The sequence below is a fragment of the Condylura cristata genome, unplaced genomic scaffold, assembly GCF_000260355.1.
Source record: "Condylura cristata isolate star-nosed mole 26May11 unplaced genomic scaffold, ConCri1.0 scaffold00012, whole genome shotgun sequence".
Taxonomy (NCBI): Eukaryota; Metazoa; Chordata; class Mammalia; order Eulipotyphla; family Talpidae; genus Condylura; species Condylura cristata.
This window is the reverse complement of record NW_004567113.1, coordinates 17,000,489-17,010,224: the sequence shown is the minus strand read 5'-3', so window position 1 is coordinate 17,010,224 and position 9,736 is coordinate 17,000,489.

Genomic DNA, 9,736 nt, shown 5'->3' with positions numbered 1-9,736 from the left:
GGGCAGGCGGGAATCGAACTCATGCGGAAGCGGCTTTAGATTCTCAGTGCTGTGCTTTAACCCGCTGCGCCACCAGGGAGGGCCCTCTATTTTCTTTTTTAAGGTCTCATTTTCTTTCTTCAATTCGTTGATTGCTTGCCTCATATCTTTTTTTTTTCATTTGTTTCATTCATTTCCTCGTTTTTGCATTCTTCAATTCCTTGATAGCTTGCCTCATATCATTTTTTTTCCTTCTCATCCTCTTTTTGTTTGTTTATCATGATGATTTTGAATTCCCTACCTGGTAGGCTGGGCAGTTCTTCTATTTCTTTGGTGATTTCTGGTGGCTGATCTTTTTGTGGTGAATTTTTCCCCTGTGGACTTGCTTGAGTATTTGTCTTCTTTTCCCTGTCCTATATTTTCTAATACTTTCTATTTGTTGAGACAGTGTTGCTATTATTGACCAGCATTCTTTCTGGATGTTCTTTCTGGGATGGCAGAGGGACTTCCAGACACTTCAGCTGTGTAGGATATTCTGAGCTGTGCTTTGTTTCAAAATCTCCTGTTTTACCAGTCCCCACTATGTGGAATTGAATCTGTAGTCTCAGCCAGTTAACAGTCAGGGGTATCTTGTGGTGTTCAGCTTCTTCAGGTAACACCTTGAGTCCTAGCCTCTGCTGTGCGGAGATAGCCAGAAAAGCTGCAAGCCTCCCAGCTATGCAAGCTGCTGCCTCCAGGGCTCTTTGTACCCACTCGGAGCAGTCTCTCCCTGAGCAGTTTTCCCCCACTGCTTGGGGTCCACTCACAGAGCTGAGTTGTCTCTCTTTACCTCCAAGGCTTTAGCAGGCTGAGCAGCAGCAAGCATCCCATCTGAAGCACTTCCTAGCACCCAGGTGCTCCCAGATCAGAGCCCCCCTAGCGGAGCTCCCCAATTGTTGTGTCTCCCTCAGTTATCTTCCTTCTAGTGAGTACAGGGTGCTCTCATTTGGGTTGAAACTCGTAGTATGTAAGTCTATAGTCCGGTTTTAGTCTTTTATTCCTGTGTAAGCTTGGACGTAGTGATTTCAGTGTCTTCACTCTGCTTCCATCTTCTGGATCCCTCACCGATCTACTGTTTTGCAATAAATAATTCCCCCGTAAAAATTGAGTTATGATGAGTGCACATTGGATGTCTATTTTTTTTTTTATGCTAACCTGAAAACTGGTAATCTGTATTTAGTAAAAGCATCTCTCTAAAAATCAGAATAGTTCATTCTCCAATTGTAAAATAACGTTTTCTCCAAGAAATACTAAAATAATAAAATGCAGTTCCTTATTGTAAGATGCACTGAAGCCTGCTATTAGAAAACAAAAAAGTGGGGGGGGGAGCTCTCCACCATCTGTGACTTTGCTCCTTGGGGAAAATTTGACAATTTGAGACATTTTTCATTATCACAAGTTGAGGGAAAGATACTACTTACATCTATTATAGCAAATAGAGGTCACAGTCACTACTATGCATCAGGAGAAGCCCCTTACAACAAAAAACTTTGGCTCAAATCAGCAACTGTGCCATGTGTGAAATTCTTGCAAAAAAGTACCTAAGCATGAGTCCAGTATATAAACAATGTTAAATAAGTGTCTAGAAAATCAAGTATTAGTGCAAAACAAATTATGATAAAAAGAAAGGCTAAAACTAAAGGTCACACATTACTTAAGTTCTTAATAGAAAAAGTTGGCCCAGTTAAAAATATGTCTCTAGTGGTTAAAAGAAGCAGATAGCTATTTCATCAAAGGCAGAGCATCCCAGCATGTTCCAAATGAAAATAAACAAAAGGTTGTAACTACTATTCAATGAGCACCAACCATGTGAAACTGTATCCACACTGATTTACATGTATTAATTCACTTAGTAATCACAACTAGCCTAAGTTGTAGGTGTTTCAATTATCTCTATTCTAGAAAAGCATAGGGAAATTGTCTTTGGTTAGTGAGTGGCAGAGGTGGGATTTAACCTAGGCAGTCTGCTTTATAGCCCTGCTCTTACTCACTACACCACTGTGCCTGACATTCTGAATCTAGAAAAGTCTGAGGACAATGCAGGATAACAAAAAACAAAACAAACAAACAAAAACAGGAATTCTGTACTCTTTCCTGAATACTGAGCACTTATTAGCTGCTAGGTATTGGGGAAGGAAGCTGAGAAAGACAGAGCCATTATAATTATAGGAACTGCTCAATAGCAAAAACAAGTTCTCAGGGTGAGGAGTTGTGTGTGATGTATTGATGGGCATATTTGTTAAGAATTTCACTAAGAAAAGTATGTGTCACAAAATTAAAAATATTAAATATTGTATGTTCCATTTAACCAACTGACTCTCATGGAATGTTTTAGCTTACCTGTCACTGAACATTTTTTTCTATAGCCACTCTATGACTTCAGTTGTCATGTACAGTTCCAATGATGACTGATCTCATTTATGTTACAAAGATAAAAGTGGGCTGAATGAAAGTAAGATGGCATCTGCTGGCTCCCAGGAGGACAGTCTTAAGTAACCAGAGGCAATGAAATCAGAGGACACCATGAATTGGGGTAGAACCAGAATACTTCCAGAACATCAGAGACCAATGCTGATCAAAACAGAGACTAAAGAATTTCAACTTACACCATAAAAGGTAGGTCATGAGAGAAGCCTGGAGACTGAAGGTTGGATGGAAATACTTGTACAAGTCTACTCATCCATGATAGGGTCGTCCTGGGGAAAGGGAAGCTGCTAAGTATGGAAAGGCATCCCTTATTATGGGGAAATAGATGCAAAGGTGTTAGGGTAAGTGAGGTAGGCAGCGTCCCTAGTTCAGAAGACAATACTCAGGTGGCAATGAGTATCTCTATCATAACTTGGGACTCCAACTAATATTGTAAAGTGGCAGTGAAAGCTTGGATCCGGAAACTAGAGAGTAATCAGCAATACATAGGCACAAGATGCCCCAGAAACTACTTTCAAGTGACTGGACCTGGGTTAAAAAAACAACCTAGAAAGCTAAGAAATGGGATACAAAAAAATACAACATATGGCACCTTAAGTCCTCAAGACACTATTTTACCACAGAGAGAAAACAAATCTCCAGAAGCCAATCACAAAGAAATGGAAAATCTTTTTTTCCAATTACAAATAGAGTTCAAAACTGCCATCATAAAGAGATTTAAAGACATGAAAAAAAAAAAAAAAAACCACAGGAGAGCTGATCAAAGTCCTGCAAAATAAAAAACAGAAGACAGAAATTAAAGCTTTCTGTAAGAAAACCATAAAAAGAAAACTACTGAATGGCATAGGCTTCAGTGATGACTTTAGATTTATCTCCAACAGCAAGAAAAATGAAGTACTACATCAAACTAAAAGACTTCTGCACAGTTAAAAAAAACAAAAAACTGACACTAAATCAAGAAAACACCCTACAGACTGTAAGAAAATACTTGCACAATATACATTGACAAGGAGCTAATATCAAAAATCTACAAAGAACTCATACAACTTAGCAAAAAGAAAATAAATGACACAATTTTTTAAAAAAAGGGAAAAAAACAGGCAGAAATGCTAAATAGACACTTTTCTAAAGAAGACATAGCAGACAAAAGAAAGTTCATCATCATTTATGACTGGGGAAATGCTAATCAAATCCACCATGAGACACTATTTCATATACCTGTAAGAATAGCCTGTATCAAAATGACCAGAAACAAGTGATGAGGAGGTGATGAGGATGTGAAGAAAAAGGAATCCTCCTAGACAATACTGGTGGGAATGCAGATTTGTCCAGTCCATATGGAAAACATTATAGAAGCTTTCTTAAAATATTAAAAATAGATCTCCCTAGGATCCAGCAATTCCACTCCTAAGTATCTACTTGCAGAATGCAAAAACACTAATTACATGGGATATACACAATCCCATGATGTTTATTGCAGCTCTTTATACAATATAACTAAACTATGAAAACAACCTAGGTCCCCAATGGAACATTATTCAGTTATGAAAAGATAAACTCTTGCCATTTGAGACAGTATGTAGGAAACATGGGTTGGAGGGGAGGATATTCTAAGCAAAGTAAGTGAGAAGAACAAATATCAGATGGTGTCACTTATGTGGACTTCAGAGAAAGATAACGAAGGTTCAGATAAAGTCAAACCAGTAACAAACCCTAGAAATCTGACTATAGAATTGAGTCTCCCAGAGGGGAGAAGGAAAAGGAAGAACAAAGTGGGGAAGGGACACAGCAGGCAATGGTGGACAGTAGGTTTAGTTTAACAATGCTTAACAGGGGTAATACACTATATCTCTAAATCACACACTATGTTGTAAGTCATTGCTATTTCAATTTTTTAAAAAGTGAGGCAATAATGACTTCTGTCGGACATTACTTGTTTGTCAACTACATAAGCAATTTTTTGCTGATAATGGTTGTCTAATACTAAAGTGATTCCTTAATGCTTTTTGTTACTCAACAGATTTACAACACATTGAAGCTTAATCTGGATTATTATTTCTACAATCACTCTCTTTAGACTTACACTCTATTTGCAACATCTGTTTACTTCTGCAGTGCTAATATTCTCATGGGCATTTGTAGTGTTAAATCTCCCATATGAATGGCAGATAAGGCCAGAACATCCAGAAGATGCTGTTACATAGCATTATTCTATGTTTCAGACAGAAATAATCTCAAGAGTACCAACAGTAAAATACAACAAAATAATTAGGAAGTGATGAGTTTTGAGCTTTCACTGTTTTGTGTTATATAATTTGATTTTTAAAAATCTCACTTAGCATTCCTAGAAAATTATCAACTTGCTCACTAAAACAAGCACAAGTCTATTCTAGCACACTGTGAAAATATATGAAATGTTTTCTCCCTGTTTTCTATAGTACCTGAGTCTCTTTGCATCATCTGTCATTGAAATATTTAAGTCAAACACTGACTTGCTCTGAGCTATGCCTAAAACTTATTTACTTCCTCACTCACCTCCAAGGAAGTTCATTCATTAAGTAGACATAGGAGTTGTTCTTTATTTAAAAAATGTATACATCCTACTATGAGAATTACAGCACTTTTTACAATAGTCCAACTATTTAGTAAAATTTTAGATATTGAAAGAAATAATAGTTCTAAACCTGGATTAGCTTTTAAGGAAAAAACAATTGGAACTTTATGCAACACCTCTAAAAAGTTGCACAGTAAACAGTATCCTCAACTTACCTAGTTACAAAACCTGACACAGTATATGAAATGTCTTTAGAATTTTAGCAAATCAAATCCATTAGTAAATAAAAGGGATGCTACATCATACCAAATGGTAATTATCCTAGGAATATAAGGTTATTTAGCATTCAAAATAATGAATACAATTCCACTTATACATATGTAATCACTTCAATGGATGCATTCAAAAAATTATAATCCAACAGTCAAAAAATTCACTAAAATAAAACAGTAAATGCCATTTATAAAACACTTGAAGCTAAAAACATATTTAATAGTGAAACTTTAAGTGTTTTCCCGTTAAGACTAGAAACAAGGCAAGGATGTCTTTTTCACACTTTATCTGTGTGCTGAAGGTTCTAGTCCACTGGAGGGTGGGAGGCAGGGAGGATATAAAAAACAGACTGGAAGAAGTAATTAAACCCACCTATATTCTCAAATAACACAACTGTGTGTGTGTGTGTGTGTGTGTGTATAAAATGCTACTGGATTTACTAAAATAAGCATTTAACAAGACTGAAGATTACAAGATAAATATACCCAAAAAATCAATTAAGTTGCTACAAACTAAAGTTTTAAAAATATCGTTTTGCAATAGCAGCAAAATTTACAAAATACCCAGAGATTAATATAAAAAAGATGTGCAAGACCTTTACACTCAAAAATACAACACAATCCTGGGAAAAATTAAAGGGCTAAAAAATACAGAGACATACATCATGTTGAGAGAAGATTCAACATTAAGATGTTGATTCTCCCCACAATGATCTCAAATTTAGTGCATTCTCAATTCTTTTCAATGGATAGTTTTCTGGAAATTGACAAACTTATTTTAAAACTTACATGGAACTACAAAGAGTTTAGAACAGCAAAACACCTTTGAAAAGAAAAAAATAAAATTAGAGGCCTCCCACTATACTTATTACCTAATTTCAAGAGTGAGTAGAAAGCCACAATATTCATGGCAATAATGTATTAGCATGAAGTTAAACAAATTAGGAGAACAGAACAGATAAAGTAGATTAACACGTAAACAGTTAACTGTTGTTTTTAACACAGATGCCAAGTAAATTCAATGGATAAGGAATGATCTTTAACAAGTATTGCTAGAGCAATCAAACTGCTATATTCAAACAAATGACCCTCAATAGTTTACCTTACATCATCAATAAATATTAACTCAAAATCAGTCACATACAGTATTATTCACATGTATTATTAATTCAATTAGTAATCATTACTCCTTATCTCTATTTCACAGACAATGGGAACTATAAGACCTAAAATCAGGAAGCCTCTAGATGGCGGCACAGGAGAAAATCTTAGAAATTATAAGTTTGGGAAAGATTCCTTTATAGAACAAAAGCATGACCCATGAAACAAAAAACTAAGTGAACTTCATCACAATCAACAACTTCTGCTCTTTGAAAGACACTAATAAAAAAAATATTTAGATTGGGAAAAAATATGAGTCATATATATAAAATAAAGAATTAGCAACTATCAAAACAAAAGACAACGTACTACATGGGAGAAAATTTTGCAACTCATACATCTGGCAAGGGATTAATAGCCAAAATATGTAAAGAACTCATACAACTCAACAACAAAATCGTTAAAAATGGATTTTAAAATTGACAGAGGATCTGAAATGGACATTTCACTAAACACAAAAATAAAGACAACCAACAGGCACATAAAAAGATATTCATCACCTCTTTATTAAGGAAATGCAAGTTAAAACCAGGTTGAGCTATCATCTCATATCTGTTAGAAAGGCAATTACTAAAATGATTAGAAACATGACCCTTCCTAGTAGCGCAGAGGGTTAAAGCCACTTCAGCATGAGTTTGATCCTCGCAAGGGAGGTGATCCATATGGCCCCAGACCTCTCCTGTGCGGCCCGCTGCTCCCCTCAGCAGTACTTCATGATCTGCCTGTTCTGCTCCCCACTCTGTCTGTGGTGAATCCTCTCACCGCCCCTGCACCTCTGGCTTGTACTCCAGTTCTGTATGCATAAATAAATAAATTTTAAAATTATATAAGAAACAACAAAGTGAACCAAAATGTAAAGAAAAGAAAACTTTCATATACTGTTTGTAGAAATGTAACTGGTACAGCCACAGAAAACAGTATGAAATATCACAAAATTATGGATAAAATTATCCTATGATCTAGATATTCTACTTCTGGTTCTGGAGGACACAGAAAGGACACAGAAACACAAATTCAGAAAGATATATGCACTCCCTGTTCACTACCACATTATTTATAATAGTGAAGATACAGAAACAACCAAAGTGCCAATCAATAGAGAAAGAAGATGTAGTCTATATATTTATGCATACTATATATTTTAGATTTTACATATTTTTTACACAAGAGGAATACTACATAGCTATATAAATTCTTGCCTGTGACAACATAGTTGGACTTTGAAAACACAATATTACATCAAACGAGTTGGAAGGATAAAGACAAATGCCAAATGATTTCACTCACATCTGGAGTATAAGGAACAAGCAAGCAAAACAGATACAGAATCAAAGAGTAGAATTAGTGATCACCAATGGGAAACGGGTCTGGGGAATAGGTAAAGTGGCAGAGGAGGTTAACTGTATGGAAATGGAAGAAAACTAAATTTTTGATGATGATCACGATGCAGTATAGTATGCACAGATGATGAAATTTAATGCTGAATGTTACATCACTAAAAAATTTATTTTATAAAATGTTTAGCAAAGAACTCCCAAAACTTACTAAGAAAATAATTTTCATGGATAAACTTTTTAACATGTACTTCACCAAAGAAGATATATGGATGCCAAATAAGCACCTAAGATGCTCAATGTCACTGGTCATTAGGGAAATGAAAACTAACTGGCAATGAGATACTATACATACTTACCTGAATGACTAAAACTGACTGACCTAGCAAGAATGTGGGGCAACTGAACTCTTATACAAGGTATGAAATAGTGAAAAACATTACAATTACAGGAAGGTTTTACAGTTTCTTAAAAAGTTAAATACATACCTATATCACCCAGACATTCCACTTCTAGCTATTTACCCCAAATGTTCCCTGTGGTGTTATCTGTTAGTCAAAACCTGCAAACAGCCAAATATCCAAGAACAGGCTAATAGAGGAAAAGATGTAGTAAATTAAAGCAATTAAATATCACTCAGCAATAAAAAGCAATACTCTATTTGTAACATCATAGGAACTTTTTAAATAATTTTGCTGAAAAAAATTTTTTGAAAATTTTAGTAAACTGATTTTCCAAAAGCTGATCTAAAAGCAGGGGTATTGAGTAGTTAAGTCCATTCAGGATTTGATTTCAAATAGCCCAGTCTGCACAAGTTCTATATATTAACTTGGCAATTCAATACTTATTTTTCTATGTGTATTCCCTCAGAAACCTAAAAGAGGAAAGTACAATCTTAACTGGAAGGATAAATATACAAATGATATACAAATGATGCTATAGCTAGCGACCCTGAGTACCCACGTCCTATTACAATCATATCCCTAACCCTATAAATCCAAATAACCTGGTGGAATACAGAGTGACTCAGAAACATTTCATTTTTTGACACAAAAACACTGCAAATGTAACACCCATTACAAAACAGCTTAATTTAGGAGAAACCAAGTTCCCATTTCATTAATGAACTCTCCCATTAACAACGTCTCTCTCTTATTCCTACTTAATCACTAGTATAGGCACTGGCAAAATAAATAAGAAAAGCAGTTTAGGTTTTTTTTTAATCTGTAGTTTGGTCCAAATGATCTGTCATCCTAACTTTTGAGTTCCACATTCCTTTGTGAAGGGCAGTTGGAAGGAAGGTATCCAGGTAAGCAAGAAAAAAGAATGTGAACTAAGTTTCCATTCTGTTATATATTTTAGATGTTATTATGTAGTCAATATTGATCTATGCATCTGGCATATGTTCAAGATTAAACATGCAAAGTCATTTGTTTACCAGCATTCTCAACAATTATCATCAAAAATCTCTGTATCTGACTTCTGCAAATTCTTTGAATACATGCCTTTTCCACTATAATAAACCTGCAAAAGTTAGGTGGGAGGAGTAAGAAACAGAAGTAAGGGTACTGTAATCACAAGGATGTCTACAATTTAAAATAAGAAATTTCACTGCAGCTATTCTTAAAATGGTTATCAGTAACAAAACTGTCTTAAGTATTCTAAATCAATTGTGATATCTAAAAAAAATAAATGAACAAGAATCCAGAGTATAATTTGTTTCCTTAAACCTACCAGAAATGAAACCATCTTTGCTGCTATAAACAAATCAAAAATAAATATGTTTGGGCCTTAACTGAGACAAGTTGAAAGGAAGATATAAATGGATCACAGATCTTTTAGATAAGTCACATTCGCTAGAGAGTAAGCACATCAATAGCACAATAGTTACTATCACTCAAAGTAACAAATCTACTAGAAAAATTGGACTCAATCCAAGATGTTTAAAAGTGAAAGAAAAAGGGGGGGGG